General features: G+C 38.1%; 1 protein-coding gene across 8 annotated transcripts in view; it reads right to left on the reverse strand.

Moving 5' to 3' along the window:
- Window positions 1-16,884, reverse strand: part of FAR2 (fatty acyl-CoA reductase 2) — a 132,040-nt gene that overhangs the window by 72,666 nt on the left and 42,490 nt on the right. For 3 of the 8 annotated variants that reach the window (XM_072798475.1, XM_072798479.1, XM_072798478.1), the window contains exon 2: window positions 5,442-5,474. The exons of 2 other annotated variants lie outside the window; for them this stretch is intronic. The gene's annotated coding sequence lies outside the window, so the exon portion shown is untranslated. Of the gene's footprint in view, window positions 1-5,441; window positions 5,475-7,031; window positions 7,155-16,884 lie in introns of all 8 variants that reach the window. 3 more of the 8 variants (XM_072798474.1, XM_072798477.1, XM_072798482.1) reach the window with 2 other exon arrangements.

Here is a 16,884-nt window from a genome sequence, read left to right on the forward strand (position 1 = left end):
ATGTGGTTTAACCCCAGCCTGTCTCTCCAGCACATTGGACAACATGTTCTCCTGTGCTTGCTTTGCTCAGACACTGTTAACCAGACACGCCAAGCTTGTCACACGTCTAAGAGGCATCTCTAACTTAAAATGCTCAAAACAAGCTCCTGAAACAGCTCCTCCAGCTTGCTCCACTGGTAACCTTCCTCATCTTAGTAAATAAAACCCTGTGGTTTTTTTTGCTGCTCATTGTAGAGATACTGAGGCCATCTGACTCTCTTCTTCTCATGTCCTACCTCCACCTCTCACCAACCCCCTGAGCTCTACCTGTAAGGCATATCCAGGATCTGACTACTTCTCACCATCATTGCTCGTGTCAAATTGGACCAAATCATTATTGCAACAACCTCTAAATGATTCTCGCTGCCCTCATTGCCCTCACTGCCCTTTGCTCCACTGTCTATTCTCCAAATGAGAAGCAGAGAGAAGCAGGCTCTCCCTAGGGAGCCTGATGTGGGACTTGATCCCAGGACAGTGGGATCATGACCAAAGCCGAAGGCAGACACTTAACCACTGAGCCACCCAGGTGCCCTCAAACAAAATCTTTTTTTAAAAAAATATCAGATTTCCAAGCCCCACACTTGAGTTTCTCATAGGGACCTATTAAAAAATAGCGGAGATCTTGCAGGACCCTCAGATTTTATCTTATTTTGTTTCTCTGTCATTAGAAGAATTAAAAACGGACTACACTCCAAATATATGAATTATCACACAACAGGTAAACCGCGCATGCCATACTCAGCGGGGAAGATGGGCTTTAGAAATACACTCGATCACGTGTGGATATGCTTTTAAAAACAACCAGTGCAAAGAATGTCAAGACTGAGTAGCTACAGACAGAACATTGCTGAGTTTCTGTAAATGGTCTCTGTTTTTCTTCTGCCTAAAACAAAGACACTCTTTTATGAGTTTTACTCTAAGTGGCTGCAGATGCCAGTCCAGATATCCACACTTCAGGGAAGATTCAGATTTTTCTATGAGAATATGATGAAAAAAAAATTGGAATGAGTCACCCCTGAAATAATCAATTTTATGGCAAGTTTCTCAAATGAAGTGTTTTTGGTAGTATGATACTTAAAAATAATAACTTGCTTAAGAGTTAAAACTTTAAAGTAAATGTAACTCTATGAGGAGGTACCATTTTTCAGAAGAGAAAACAGAGATATAACTCTAATATTTTACAGTACAAAACCTGGTGATTTTTTTTGTTTCTTTTGGAAACAAAACAGATCTATATCAAAGGTAGGACTATTAGAATATTTTGCCAAGGAAAAGGTAGATAGGTTGGTAAAGGTTATATGACTTAAAAAACCCACTCTTTAAAAGAAAACAAAATGGAAGTCAATTAGATTGACTTTACCAGAGTACCCAGGCAATATACACAGTCTGTGGCCATTATTCTGCTCTGGTGTTAAGTCTAGAATGGGGCAGGTGTTAATTGCCCTGGAAAGTAAAATGCAACGTAAAGATTCTTAGGAAAAAAAAAATTTTCCTGCAGTCAAGAGAATGCTGCTTTTTTAGATGTTTCCTGGGCTGACACTGAAGTTTCTTATTTCATAGCATTCTTGAAAAATTGATTGCTTAATAAGGTAATCTGCCCAGACAAAACTGATTAGAGACAGTTATAATATCCCCCATATAAAAGGCAAAATGGCAAAAAGGATGAGGTGGAAAGTCTTGGGTCAAATTCTGTAAATACACAATTACCTGCTCAGTAGAGAAGCAAATTGTGAAAGAAAAGGAACCTACTTCTTATGCATAATTTAAGACTGCCCATTCATTGTTTTTTAACCCTACGAAAGATGAAAGGGGGGAAATTTGCATTAATTGTCAGGAATTAAACAGATAATATGAAACTACTGTATCAGGGATAATGGATAAACCATATCTGATTGTATTAACATTGTTTAATTTCCAATAGCTTCATTATGATGTTTCTATTTTCTTTAATTTAAATTCCCTTCTCAAAATTTTCTAAGTTCTTTTAAATACTGTCAATCAAAATGCCTTGAACAAAATATTTCTCTAGCTCTTAGCAACCAAGGAGCCAAATCTGTTGACAAACACCAGAAGTCAGAAATATAACAATTACAGCACAGAGGGTGCCCTGCAGGAATCAGGACAATTCTATACTCTAAGGGATCTCTCCTTCTTCACCAGGATAGAAGAAATTACCTCCTTTTAAAGAAGGAAAGGGGCCAGCCCCGGTGGAGCAGCGGTTTAGCGCCGCCTGCAGTCCAGGGCGTGATCTGGAGACCCTGGATCGAGTCCCACGTCAGGCTCTCTGCATGGAGCCTGCTTGTGTCTCTGCCTCTCTCTCTCTATCCCTGCATTTCTAGGAATAAATAAATAAAATCTTTAAAAAAAATAAAGAAGGAAAGGGACATTTGCTTTGAATTTTATCTTCGAATCATAGTTTTTAAAGGCCTAAGTAAGATAAAGATATTAATTATGTTCTATGTTCTTTCTAATATACCACCTCATCATGCTTTTGGATGATGCTCTACCAGGATATCTCCACCATCTTCCCAAAAGATGGTACCATTTGGCTCTAAAAGAATTTAGTAGTCTCCTACATCATTACTCAAAATATCTGTTTCGTGGGATTCAGAGGCTCCACACACTATCTCCAAATCAGGGTGAGACTAGAACTAAAATGATTTCAAGGTGGAACGAAAAACAGTGTGAAAATTAGATATAGATTCAAACTCTCTGAGAAGAGGGGAAGAAGATATAGGCCTACTCTACAATACTACATCAAAATGATTTGGGATGGATTAGAATCTCATTTTAAAAGAAACTTACCATCCCAAATAGATTTGTGTTTCCAAAACAGTTTGGAAAAGGGACTTAGAGTTTAAGCTTTTCCAGAACAGAATTTACATATGAACTTTTGCTAATTAACTCCTTACAGTTACTTTAGTGACAAAGACCTTGTCCCAGTATTTTGTGAACCTTCCGTTAGAAGTGAAATGAGTAATAATTTAAATCTTAAGGCAATTTTCAGATCCCATACTATTAAGTTAATAGAGGAAGCAAGTATAGAGGCTTGTTGATGGGTTTGGGGAACAAGACCTCTAATTTTCCTTTCTCTCAATTTCTTTACTCTGAGTCAACCTAACTCATGGAGGAAGCTAAGTAATAAAACCAGAATGATATCTAACTTCTGTTAAAATAAACAAGGAGGCCATTAGACAGAAGCAGCTTTAATGCCTTCCTACCTTACATGAGCAAACCAAACCTAGCCTGTAATGCCTCAACATTAAGAAATTGAAACCTAAGGACAACCAAACACAAATAACCAACTTGGCTTTCATAAATGATGCAACCATATAAGCTATAGCTAATCAAATAATATCTTTGCTTTGCTTCTGGCTTAGCACCACCCAATTCTAATTGATTTTCACTCAGATCAACCCTTAACATATTTAATATGCCTCAGTTTATCTTTTAACACTTCTCAGCGCAAATATCATCCAACAAAATAAATAAAATGATCACTAATATTTATGCAGCACTATGTTGCAGACAAATATCTCATGTTGACATATAACTATTTTCTCATAGGATCATTACTGTAAGTCCATGAGGTAATCAATGACAACTCTCAGCCCCGAAGCTTAAGTAACTTGCACAAGTCTGATAGTTGAAAGAGGAAGAGTGGGATTTTGAATGTGAGAACTCTGTTTCCAGAGTCTGTTTCCTTCTACATGAAGCCAATAAGGTAACGTTGGCTACGTATTTTTTAGGGTAGAGAGCATGCACCGTCACCTCCACATGTTATTTAGTTTGGAAATCAGTCAGGCTGCAATCATTTTTGGATTTGAAACAAGGTAAGGCCTTGAGGTGCTCAAAGGTGTACTAATTGACAACTGTTGGGCAAAACTGGCAGCTCTACTCCAGGGAGAAGATCACTGCCCTCATTTGTTGCTTATTTTCAAATTTCCACATCAGCATTTGTCCCATGGTCTTATTGAGTAGCTGGAAAGGCCAGAGACCTACATAAGTTCTGATCCTTCCTTGAGATACAACCCACCCTGCCACTGAAATTATTATTCTAGAGCATTCCAAGAGCCCCTCCATTCAATTTTCCCACTGGGAAAAATATATGCTAATCATTTAGAGCATAATGTTTCTAGAGCTATCCTATAACCATAAACTTTGATCCACAATAATAGCAAAAACATCAGTAGCTAAGACTGCTCATACCGAGCCTTCTGCTAAGGGCCTTATATGCAGTATCCCATTTAACCCTAATATAATTCTATGAGGCAGGCATGATTATTACAAATGAGAGAGCCAAGGCTCAAAGAAGGTAACTTGCCCCAGAGTTTTTCATTTACAAAGTTAACTAATTACTTGGTAATTTACATTATTTTTATATCCCTTTGCTCAAAAAAAGAACATGAAGCCATCAAGTACTCACTTGGTGACCCTTCTCTTAATTTATATAAACCACACAGCTTTCATTCAATGGCATTAATTCCACTTTGCAATTTCAAAATTCTATTAATGACTTTTAAAAACACTGTTTCAGTCTAATTCTTATTAGTTTGGCACATGTATGGTTTGAATATGTTCCATGGAAAGGCCATGAAACAAAACAGGAGGTGAAGTATTCATGGAATGAAGGCCCTATTCCAATTCCTCCATACCCAACCAGAATGGAAAAGGCAGCCTTCTGCACTTTGGGGTTGATTATTTAAGCGCACACACACACGCACACATGCACACATCTATTGTTAGATGTGAGCTAGAATGAATAACCTCTGCTCTGAGTATGAAAATTAAGTTCTGTTTTTTAATCGATTTTTCTAGGCAATTTTAATAAAGTGATCAAATACAATTGAAATATCATATTCTTCCCTGGAGCTCTCGAGTTCTTTCTACTATAACCTATGTTTGAATCCCACATGAAAACCCTTAGCCTTTAAATCTGCACCAGATGTTCCAAAGTGGCAGTTGGTAATACACATACTCAGGGCAGAACTGAGTTTCAGAGACGGCTGACAACCATCTCCACCCCTTCCCCACCCCCATGACCCCTTCCCCTGGTCCCAGAGAAAGTCCAGCATTTCATGTCATGGTGTTACAGTAGAAAACATTTTTTTCCTTATTCAAACATCTCAATAGCTCGCAACAATCATTTGGCTTATACTTCACAGCCCAAAGTAAACCAAGCAATCATTTTTAACCAATGTACAACATTGCAGATTCATTGATTCTACTTCACAGGAAATTAGTCATTGATTTCTTAGGATAAGTGAGTTCTGGTGAGCTATGGTCGAAACCAAGCAAAAGTGAAAATGAGGTCTCTCGCCCCAAGACTCATTTAGCTTGTCACTCCTCCTATTAGCTTTAGCAACATCTGGGACTTCATTCATTGCTTGTTTTTCTCTTACCTTCTCGTCGTGTTTCTCCCACTTCCAGTTTCCCTAGGATCAGAAGGAGGTATGAATAAGAACTGAGCAGGAAATGTGGCAGAAAAATTTAAACTAGGTCTAAAAAGCAATGGAACGGGCTCCCAAAGCATCTCATGACCAGCAGCCTTTCATTCAAGGGAGCTTTAGTACCTCTGGAAGAAAGGCTCATTGCACTATTATATCCATGTGCCTGAGGTCCAGCTCACCCCAAGCTGACACTGGAAGGTTTTGTGGGCTGGGCTTCCACGGACACGGACACCTGCAATCACCTGTTATGAAATGCAGATAATGCCTTCTGTCGTAAAATGTTGCTATTGCAGCCCTTGCAAGCCAGAGTTTGAGAAACCCAACTCAGTTATCTCCATAACAATCAGAAACTGAACATCATCTTATAACTCATTCGATCATTCATTTATCCCACAATAAGAATTACTGATGACTTGTTATGTATTAAGAACTATAGTAGGTGGTGGAGGCAAAAAGTACTGAATATGAAGAATGTAACAAAAGCTATAGATTTCCCCTTTACCTATCTCCCAGTTCTATGTGTTTGCTTGGGGATATGAGGAGAAAGGGGTTTTATAGAAGTGGTTAAGACCACCATCTCAAGGTCATATTGCTTAGATTCCAATCACAACCCTCATGTATTTCAATTAAGTAACTTTGGTTGGGTTTTGTAACTGCTATGTGGTTTAGTTTCCCTGTCTGTAATCCTGGGATAATGTTAATAATAGTACCTCCCTGAGAAGATTATAGCAAGAATTAAAAAAATTAATTTATAAAAATGATTCAGGACAGAGCCTGGCAAATAGTCAGAACAATGGAAATATTACAAACATTCTCATTATCCTCTAAGGTTGATCAGATTTCCTAGATTTCATTTGCAACAAACTGTCAGTGTGTGTACAGACCTACTAAAAGATTTTGTTCTGATAAGGACAGTTGGTGTCACTCATTTATATTAGCAGTATTAATAATAATGGAGCTTATTTTCCAGAGCTACAAAAGAATTAGTACGGTACCTCTGGCATTCTAAATTAGTCCTTATTAGTGGGTAAATCCAAACCCAGAAATGTTACAGTAACAAAAAATTCCTACTTAACCAAACTTAAAAAAAAATTTTTTTTTAAAGATTTATTTATTTTATGATAGACATAGAGAGAGAGAGGCAGAGACACAGGAGGAGGGAGAAGCAGGCTCCATGCTGGGAGCCTGACGCAGGACACAATCCCAGAACTCCAGGATCAGGCCCTGGGCCAAAGGCAGGCGCCAAACCGCTGAGCCACCCAGGGATCCCCTTAACCAAACTTTAATCGGGCTCCTGTAAGCCCTCTTCTCACCCAGGTCTTGAACTTGACCTACTGAACCCAGTTTCAGTAGAAGACTCTCCCAGGCCAGTTTATTGAGAATCCTCCCTACTCTTGATCCACTCAAGCTCTTCTTCCTCCACCTTTCATTTCTAACTGAGTTTGATTTCTAGCTCACCCCCACCTTAACATCTAAGCAAGTTCCTGATTAATTTGCCATCCTCTTCCTCATGCTGTCTACCAGTTAGAAACCCCCACTCACCCCTATTTGTTCTTCAGCGTTGAGTTCAATCTCCCTCCCCAGCTGATATAGTCTTGGCTCCTACAGCAATAGTCTTGAATAAAATCTTCCTTGTCATTTTCAACAAGCATCAGGATAATTTCTCTTTAACAATGGAAATAAGGAAATATCACTATCATTGAGATATGATTAATTCTCTACATATACTCAATGAGGAAAAAGTTCAAATACAGTGGAAGAGTTTGTGATGCTTGGAGACTTCCTTCTGACATATTGTGATGAAGGAAAAGAGAGGCAGATCATAAAAGCATGCATAGATAACTTAAATTAGTTCCCAGGCATCATCTATAGATATTTTTCTCATTTAAAGTAAAAGACCATTACTCACATTAACCCCCAACAAACTCATTTTCTAACTCTGGTGGTCCTAGGATATAACATTTTTAGGCACATAGCATTATGCATGACTGCAGATTAAATAGAGGAGAAAACTGGCTGCGAGTTAGACCATTTGTCAAGAAATAAAGTGTCAGAAATAATTGGATACTTTGGAAAGACAAAAAATAAATTTAATAGATGGGGTATTTAAAATTATTAAATTTGGGGTCAACTGGAATATATTTTGAAGAGATGGAAGAATTCAAAAGTAGTTAAGATGTTTGTATTTTTTTATGTGAAAAGAGTCATTTGATTTTCAAAATATATTAGTCTCCAGTAATCTTAATTAGAAGATCCGAAAGAAGTGAGAGGGGAAAAAAAAAAAAGTGAGAGGAAATATTGATGAGCAGAGAAAAAAAATGCATACTTAGAGTAGTCACCATAAATTATTTTTTACTTTTTTAGTAAGTAAATTACCATTTTCCGGAAGGAAGTACTTACATACAGTAAAAGTCTGATTTTAAGTTTAAATTTTAGATTTTTCCATACTTTTACCAAAACCATCTATTAGATGAATAAAGAAATATAGCAACTCATTTATGAGACTAAACTCTACCTCCCTTTAAAATTATTGTAAATTAGAAATCTTTCCCTAATACTCAAAAAAATATATCCATAGGATTCCTATTTCTTTCACTTCATGAGACGAGTCTCAACTTTCCACTGTATTCCCAGGAAAAGGTTTGGTACTGCTCTTGATCTAACTCTGTATCTGACATCCATTAGCAATAACGAGCTAATAGAGAAAGGGTCTGCATGGAGAAAGCGAGTGAGATGTTTAAGGGAAAACTGCCAAGGCCAGAGTCCATTAAGAATTCACCTTGAACGTCAACTAAAAGCCTAGGTTCTAGCCCTGCTCTGTTTCTAATTAGCACTGTAACCTCACTGAGCTCAGTTTCCTCCTGTGTAATGTATAGGGATGGTGATTCCTAAGTACCCCGCTAGCCCTAACACTCTTGATTTGTAATGAGTAAGCACCATAATAAAAGATTTGGTCCTAAACATTTCAGACTTTTTAGGTTTCTAAATCTGGCTAGAATACTTCTTTTTTTCATGCAATTCTTCATGTCCCCCAGAAGAAAAAAAAAAGTTTCTGTGTCTAAATTATAAAAAACACTAAGGCTATTAGAGAAAAGGGTACCAAATGATGCATTTGCCTTCCTCTCTGAAGTCTTTTGAAAATGAAAGACATGGTATATGCACTATCTTTAGATATAAGCATTTGCAGAATTACTTCTATTATGCAAATCGTTTTTAAGGATTTAAATTGGTCTAGACTTTATGGTTCATCTTTTTTTTCTTTCTACTCAGTTGCAACATAATATTGCAAATTATGATCAAGAAAGGATTTTCTCATATCCATGGTGTGAGCTGATTTATTGAATAGGTACTGTTCTATGTGCTGAAGGATGCAGTGAACTACACAAAGGCCCTGTTCTCATGAAGCAAACCTTCCATCAGCATTGTCCTGTTTCATAATATTAGTAATTCATGATTGGAGAAAAGTATGGAGAAGAAAATAAATACCACCTAGGTTAGACTGTTTGACATCCCATTTTTTTCCTAGCAATTTTTTCCCAAGAAAGATTGCAGCAATTTGCAATCCCAATTACCCACGGAGTTTTTACTTTATGTCACAAACATTTTAGAGTTTATTTTGGGACAGACACTGTTCTAAGTGACTTATCACATTAATCCATGTAATTCTCATACAAGCCCTAAGAGGGAGGTAAAAATATTACCTACCTTGGATACAGAATTTTAAGTTGGCAGGTTTTTATTTTCAACATTTCAAAGATATCATTCCATTATTTTCTGACTTCCATTGTTGTAGAAAATTCAGTCCTTGTTCTTACTCTGTTTTTCCTGAATGTAACTTCCCCACTTCCAGCTACTTTTAATACTTTTTTCTCTTTATCTTTGTTTTATAGCAATTTTCTAGGTGTCTAATTTTTTTTTTAATTTTTATTTATTTATGATAGTCACAGAGAGAGAAAGAGAGGCAGAGACACAGGAAGAGAGAAGCAGGCTCCATGCACCGGGAGCCCGACGTGGGAATCGATCCTGGGTCTCCAGGATCGCGCCCTAGGCCAAAGGCAGGCGCCAAACCGCTGCGCCACCCAGGGATCCCTAATTTTTTTTTTTTTAACTTGAGTTCCTTTCTTGATGATCTGGAAATAGGTGAAGGTTGGACACAAATTTGGGGGTTATCTGCATTGGGAATATAGTTTAAATTGGTAACTTTGCTAAATGACAGCAAAAGAAGATATGAGGAGATAGTATCCTGAGTAACCCTGACTATAAAGATGAAAAATGGGTCAGAGAAAGAGCAGTGAGAGAAGTAAACTAGAAACTAAGAGTACAGGTCATGATCATGAAGAGGAACCATCAAGGATAGTGATAAATGAAAAAGGCAGGTCAGCAAAAATAAAGACTAGAAATGGGTCACCAGATTTAGCAATCATTTTTTTTTTCCTCGAGAGAACACATTTGTTTTGTTTTTAGGGCAGAGGTAGAAGTAGCAGCCAGATTTTTAAGTATTTGTCTTCTATTGTTTCAGGTTCAGATTCATTTATTTTTATTGTATCTTGAATATATACTCAAGAAATAGAATAAAATATTTCTAAACGTCCTCTGGGAATTTCTAGCTACTATTTTCAAAAAGTGGTTAGCCAGATATTTCTAATATAAACAGAGCACATGTCAACCACAGATATGTAGTTAAAATATATTTTCTCCTCAGGTCAAGTGAAGTCTTGTTGATAGGTCCTCAGAGTTCTGCTAAAGCCAAGGGCACCTTCCCAACAAGTAGAAGGATGATTTGGGAAAGGCTATATTGGCCGGTAAATTATAACCTTCACCTCTTCCCTCCATTCCTGGTGCCCACTTTGTTTTCATTATCATACCTCTCAGGCTTCCCCCAGTATCACTCAAGCTTTTTATCCTTTTCTACTTCCCAAGATCTGACAAGACTGGTCTCAGTCTCTATAATTTTCTATTTTCTCTAATAGAATTTTGTCCTTGTCCATCATTGCATTGCTTCTAATAGGGCATCCACTGAAACAAATGTATGACAACAGGAAAGTAAAGGGGTTTATCTGAGTCATGTCATGAAATACTATGAGGTTATTTTTACGCATAATGAATAATATGGAAAAAATATTCAATATATCAAGTGAAATATATGTCTGATCTGTGTTCTGGTTCATAAATTAAGAATATACTTACACAAAATAATAGAATATTTAAATTGGATTTACCTAAGAATAACATATGGTCATGAGCACAATGTTAAATAGTTTGGGCTAGGCAGTCCCACACTATTCCAAAACAGGCAACCACTGAAGCAATATGTTGTAGTACTGGGCTACCAAAGAGCTATATATGAGTCACTCTTCATCTCTATGTCCTTTGAGTGATTTATAGAGAACATCATATCCCAACACAAATTTTGAATTCTCCTTTAGATTAAAAAAATATATATCATGCTGGCATCTTTCCCCAGTAAAGTTAACTAGCTCTTCTGACAAAGACAAAATGGAAACCCCTTAAGTTAGTGTTCATTACCATGTATGGGCTATACTCTTAGTTGATTAATGTGGTTTCATTTCATGCCACTAAAATAATGCCACCTTTGGGACATCTGTTTTTATGTTTTGTTTTAGAATTTCTGATTGCCATTTATATGGAAAACTGAAGATTTATTTATGTTTCATTTTAAAAAAACACAAAATATTTCCTCATTAAGTGGACTATAATTAAATTAATTTGATAATAAGGCAAGTAAGACAGCCAAAGCATGTCAAGTAGAAAATTCATGCTATTCACAACATTTCTTGTGAAAAACTACTTATTTAAAAAAGAATCTGAAACATTGACTTTTATATAGAGGATTCATGTCTTTTTTTTTTAAGATTTTTTAAATTTATCCATGAGAGAGAGAAAGAGAGAGAGATAGAGAGAGAGAAGCAGAGACACAGGCAGAGGATAAGCAGGCTCCATGCAGGGAGCCTGACGTGGGACTCGATCCCAGGTCCCCAGGACCACACCCTGGGCTAAAGGTGGCACTAAACCGCTGAGCCACCAGGGCTACCCAGGATTCATGTCTTTATTGAGATGCTGTCAAAGTTAATTTTCCTCTATTTCATATAGTGCTTTACGAATATATCCCATCAGCTCTTTAATATCAAGGAGGTCAAGGAGAAGAATTTTCTTCATTTAATATATAGAAAACCTAGCACAAGGGATCGACTCAATTATTTTAAGAAATTGAATAATTCATTGGCAAAATGGAAATAGAATGCAGCTCACACTCTTTCCTCCTTTACATAAAAGTTAGAGTTTTGGCTTGTTATATACATCTAGGCACAAAACTGATCTCATAAGTCACCACATTATAATTATAACTACTAACAAAGGGCTCAACACAGCCTTTTTTATGAGTGTCATCCTAATATGTAGTCATTTATAAATATGCATACACATATGCATACATAATGTACTAAATTCATACACATACACTTCATATTATATTAGCACCATTTTATAGGTGGAGAGAGCAGAGGGTTTAAATACTTGTCTGGAATATAAAGCAAGTCTTAGCTAAAGGACAGATAAAAACCAAGTATTTAAATGGCTATTTTTCTCAGTGCTATTTGAGTGTTGCAGAAGAAACAATTTTTAAACAAAAGGAAGATCTTTGCTGTCTGCATGATATGTGACGAATAATAGGATTCTTGACTGGCTAGAAGGTATTTATTCTCTGCCTGAATTTAACGAAAAAAAGTACAATAAGTTTCCCTCCTTTGAATTAAAAAAAAAAAAAACTGGGCAAGTTTAGGGGGAATGCACGGTTTAGTATTAGTATATCTATCTATAATTAATTCATTCATTCAATGACATGTCAACTCCTATTTTCTGCCAAGCCACTATGGTACTTAATGATCAAGCCAAAGCTTATCATTATGTAGCTTATATAGTGGGAAAAGTGATTAAGGAATTTTAGTTGATTTCAGCACAATATTACTGAACACAGTGATGATCTGACCCCAGTACATGTAATCTTAGGTTGCATTTATTTAATACAGCAAGTAGGAAGCACCTAGGTAGCTCAGTCAGTTAAGCATCAGATTTCTGATTTTGGCTCAGGTCATTATCTCAGGATTGTGAGATGGAGCCCTGAGTCAGGTTTGTACTGGCCATGGAGCCTGCCTAAGATTCTCCTTCTCCCTCTCCCTCTGCCCTGCCCCCTTCTCTAAATCAAAACAAAACAGCATCTAGAATAATAGTATATTTAATTCTAATCTGCACAATTTTGATTATAACCAGGGTTTGGATGTTCCTTTCTATATGATAAACTAGAACACATTTCATGAGGCTGAACATAAAGGTTAAAACACTAAGAACTATGTCATATGTGCAATAGTTGAAAGAACTTATGGGCTAGTTAAGGGAACAAATGACTTAGGGAGCACATGATAGCTGTCAAACGTTGCAAGGACTGACACATAAAAAGAATTAAATTTGTTCTTTCCTGTTTTAAAAAACTAAATGATAATAAATGGTTGAAAGCTGTAGATAGGTATAGTTCAGCTTAATATAAGAAATCACATTCTAATCATTAGAGCTGCTAAAGATAGAGTGGTTTGCCTCAGGAGTTAGCAGATGTATCTAAGCAGAAGCTAAAAAACCACTTTGCTGGTACATGGCTGAAGATTCGTAATTAGCCAAAGGATGGCTGACCTAGGTGACCTTATTCCTTCCAAACATGAATGTCTGTTAATCTATGATGCAAATTAGGGGATATAAGGACAACAATTTCTTTATTGTCTCAAAGTGTTTGATTCAATGGAAGATTCACTTTCTGAATGATCTCAATCAGTGTTGATGTTCAGAGAAAGAGCTTCCATTTTCTTTATTCCATGCTCTGGTCTGTACTATCTTGTTGCATTCTTTGTACCATTATTCACCGTATCGGTTTCCTAGGGCTGCTGTAGTACAGCAGACTGGTTGGCTTAGCACAACAGAAATTTATTGTCTCATAGAGGCCAGAGGTCCAAAATCAAGGTGTTGGCAAGGCAACCTCAAGATGCTGGGGGCGGTGTCTGTTCTAAATAGCTGTGGAAGTGTCAGGTATTTGTACTGCCATAACTGATACATCCAGACTCTACCATTTTTTATCCATATAACTAATCAGGCCAAACCACTGCCAGCTGCAGAGATGGTCACCCATGAACATAAGCTCTACCTGGCCATCTGCACCATTGGCATGAGGTAGCACAGGAGCTTAGGCTTGGAAATCAGTCCTGGCATTCACTTACAAGTGCCTGACTTTGGACAACTCTTTGAGTTTCTGTCTCCTTGTCTATCTTAGAGAAACACTTACCAGCTGTCTCACCAGCTGTAACAACTGTTAGGATGCTGATGAAATGAAACAAGATAAGTATCAGAAATAAGAAGAAATTAAGTGGCTTATCAAGGTCACACATTTAGTGTATATGAATGAGTGTGGCAGGGGCAGGGCTGAGACTGAAATCAGCTCATTTGATTTTGAGTTCATTGTTCTTTCTCTTACGTGTGTGTGTGTGTGTGCATGTGTGTGTATGTATGTATCCTTCCCTGGAGCAGAAAAGTCTTAATACACTTTTTAACTAGTGGCAAGGAGGCTATTTTACTGGAAGAATGAACTCACTATTCGCTTTGACCCAGCCTGCCTAATGACCCTAACTTCTGGTTTTCTACTAGTAGGACTGAATGGAATTCAGCAGCAGTGAGGACTTCTTTCCAGAGTCTGAGTTGGTGAAATCATCACTCCCACAACTGATGCAACTGGCCTTCATAAATTATTAAAAGATATTTGTTCTAAAGGAAGGCATCACTGTCTGAACTGCTCAAGTTCAGTTCCAGAGGAGCTGAACCCCACAAGCTAGTCTAATCTTAAACAGATTGATGATTGACCTAATCCACTCCATCTATCCAAAAATAAAGAAAGAAAGAAAGAAAGAAAGAAAGAAAGAAAGAAAGAAAGAAAGAAAGAAAGAAAAAGGTAGTAAGAGAAGACTTTATAGGAATACATTTGTAAAGTCAAAAACAGTTCTAAAGACAAAAACCTTTGCTGAAAGCACTGATTCCAGAGGAAAACATCTTATCATTCATTAAACTATATGGTCTCCAATGTTCTTTTTTTTACTAGAAACATATGATCTTTGGACTCTTGCAGTGAAATTCCTCTTGGATCATCTTTCTTTCCCTGTGCAGTGCTTTGATCTTAGTTCAGGCCCAAATTACCTCCTGGTTGAATTTCTGCTACGACCATCTAGCTTGTCTTCCAGCTAACCTTGTTTTCCCTTGCACAATATTCTGCGTATCCTCTCCAGACGAATCCATCTAGAGCAGTTTGCTTTTCCCACATTAGTTCCTATTAGTTTCTCACATTTGCCACTGGAACATTCTCCCATGGTTTTGTTCCTGTTCCTCCTACTACTCGGAAATTAAGTACCCCTCATTAGTCCAATCCCATGTTTAAGATAAACACGCCAGTGCACACGATCATTTCCTTTTCAAAATGTGTACTGCAGCTGTTGTAAGTATCTCTCATTTTGGTAGTATTTATTCTCTAATTGGCTCATGTTTTATGATTTTGTTTCCAGAGCGCCACTGGCCAAAAAAGCCTCTTTTGTCTTTCTTCTCTCTAGCACTTAGCTCCAAACCAGAGTTCTCATTAAATACTTCCTAATAGTGGAATATCAGACCATTGCATTTCTTCTCATGAAACTAACCATAATAAACCTTTTAGTAAAATCTGATAGAAATGTAAATGAAGAATGAACAAGATAAGGAGTGTGATAGTTGCCTAGCCACATGCCACATCCTGTCAAGAAAGGTTTCACAGAAAAATTAGAGGAATATTCTCTGACTCTTGGCCTCTGATACGGCCTATTTCTCCTATTTCAATGGACAGAGTGGCAGGCTCAAGTCCCTGCATTGCTGAGATTTGCGCAGAAGACTGCCCTGTTTGGTCCGCAGCTGCTCAGTAATGAGGAGATGAGTGTGAACACAGCAGAAACCGAAGCATTCCGTGGAGTTCACCAGAAGTGCCCGCAGTCTTCAAACTTCAATTCAGAGGAAGAAGCACAGGAAGAGGATTTCAGTTGCTTTCAAATTGTGGTGGTTCCCTGCCCCGCCCCCACCAATCCCCGCAACGCCCCCCCCCCCCAAAGCCACATGCAGGTGGTGTTACTGCTCAAAGCTCTTGTTCAGCCAGGAAATGCTCAGCTTCTAGTTCACTGTGAGGAAATGCATTTAGTGCTAAAACACAAACTTCCTTGAAACAGTCTTTTTACGTTATTATATGAATAAGCAGAATCTCACAGTTAATGTGCTGTGTTCCAGCTTGGAATTCAAGACAGTGGTGTGAAATTTACCTCCTTTAAGAGCTGTAAAGAATTCTATCTGCAAAGAATCTTAGGAAATGCCAGCTGTAAGCTCTCAATGGTTTCCTTCTGGTTAGGTGGACTTCTTCAGAAAAATTACCTATCTACCTATCTATCCATCCATCCGTCCATCCGTCCATTTGTCAAACCTCTCTCAGCCCAATATTTGCAGTAATAGGATTGAAACTTTACCCAGGACTGCCCTTCCAACAAGAAGAAAGAGAAAGAGGCAGAGAGATAGCAAAACCAAGGTAGCAAGTGGATTGCAGCCATGGTGAAAGCATCTGTGCAATTCAGGATATGCCAGTGTGGAGCCCCCTCATCCTAGGTAAAGGGGTGAGAGCCCAGTGTGGCCTGGCCACCGTCTGGGAGACACTGGCTTTGCTGCCCCAGCGGTGCCCCGTTCTGGCTATTACTCAAGGGAGTTCTACGCAAGTGGTTGTACTTGGGCGTGAGTCACCACACCCCCACAGGAACAGTGGGAATCCTGCATCTGAGAGAATGAGGAACTGGTAAAGTATTAGCATGTGTCTACACTTCATTTCTATCAGACTTAGACTTCCAAGCAGGGGGTGGAAGTGGGAAGTGAGGAGTTATGTGATACAGAGGAATTCTAATATCCTTCTCCAGCTGTAAGAATCAGGTGTGATGGCTAAATATACCCCCCTATCCTGAGCCGAAGATGCTTCCAAAACTCCTTGGCCTGCCACACAAGGCTGTTTAAAAACCTGATGAAATCTAACTTTTCTACCTTTTCTCTTTTTCTCCTCCTATGCTAACTTTTTTCTGTGACCAAGCCAGCTTTGTTCCTATAAACTTCTTTTCCTTCTCGTGGCAGCCCTGACTCCTCTTTTCCACCTGTCCAGGCATTTTTAGCATTCTGTAAAACCTCCCCAGATGGACCTCTTGTCCATGGAATACCTGCTGGGGCTCCTCTGACATGGAGGCCTGTCTCCTTCCTCCCCAAGTCCCACCACAGAGCCACAGCTCATGTCGATCCTCTG

This window comes from Canis lupus, chromosome 25, assembly GCF_048164855.1.
Source record: "Canis lupus baileyi chromosome 25, mCanLup2.hap1, whole genome shotgun sequence".
Classification (NCBI taxonomy): Eukaryota; Metazoa; Chordata; class Mammalia; order Carnivora; family Canidae; genus Canis; species Canis lupus.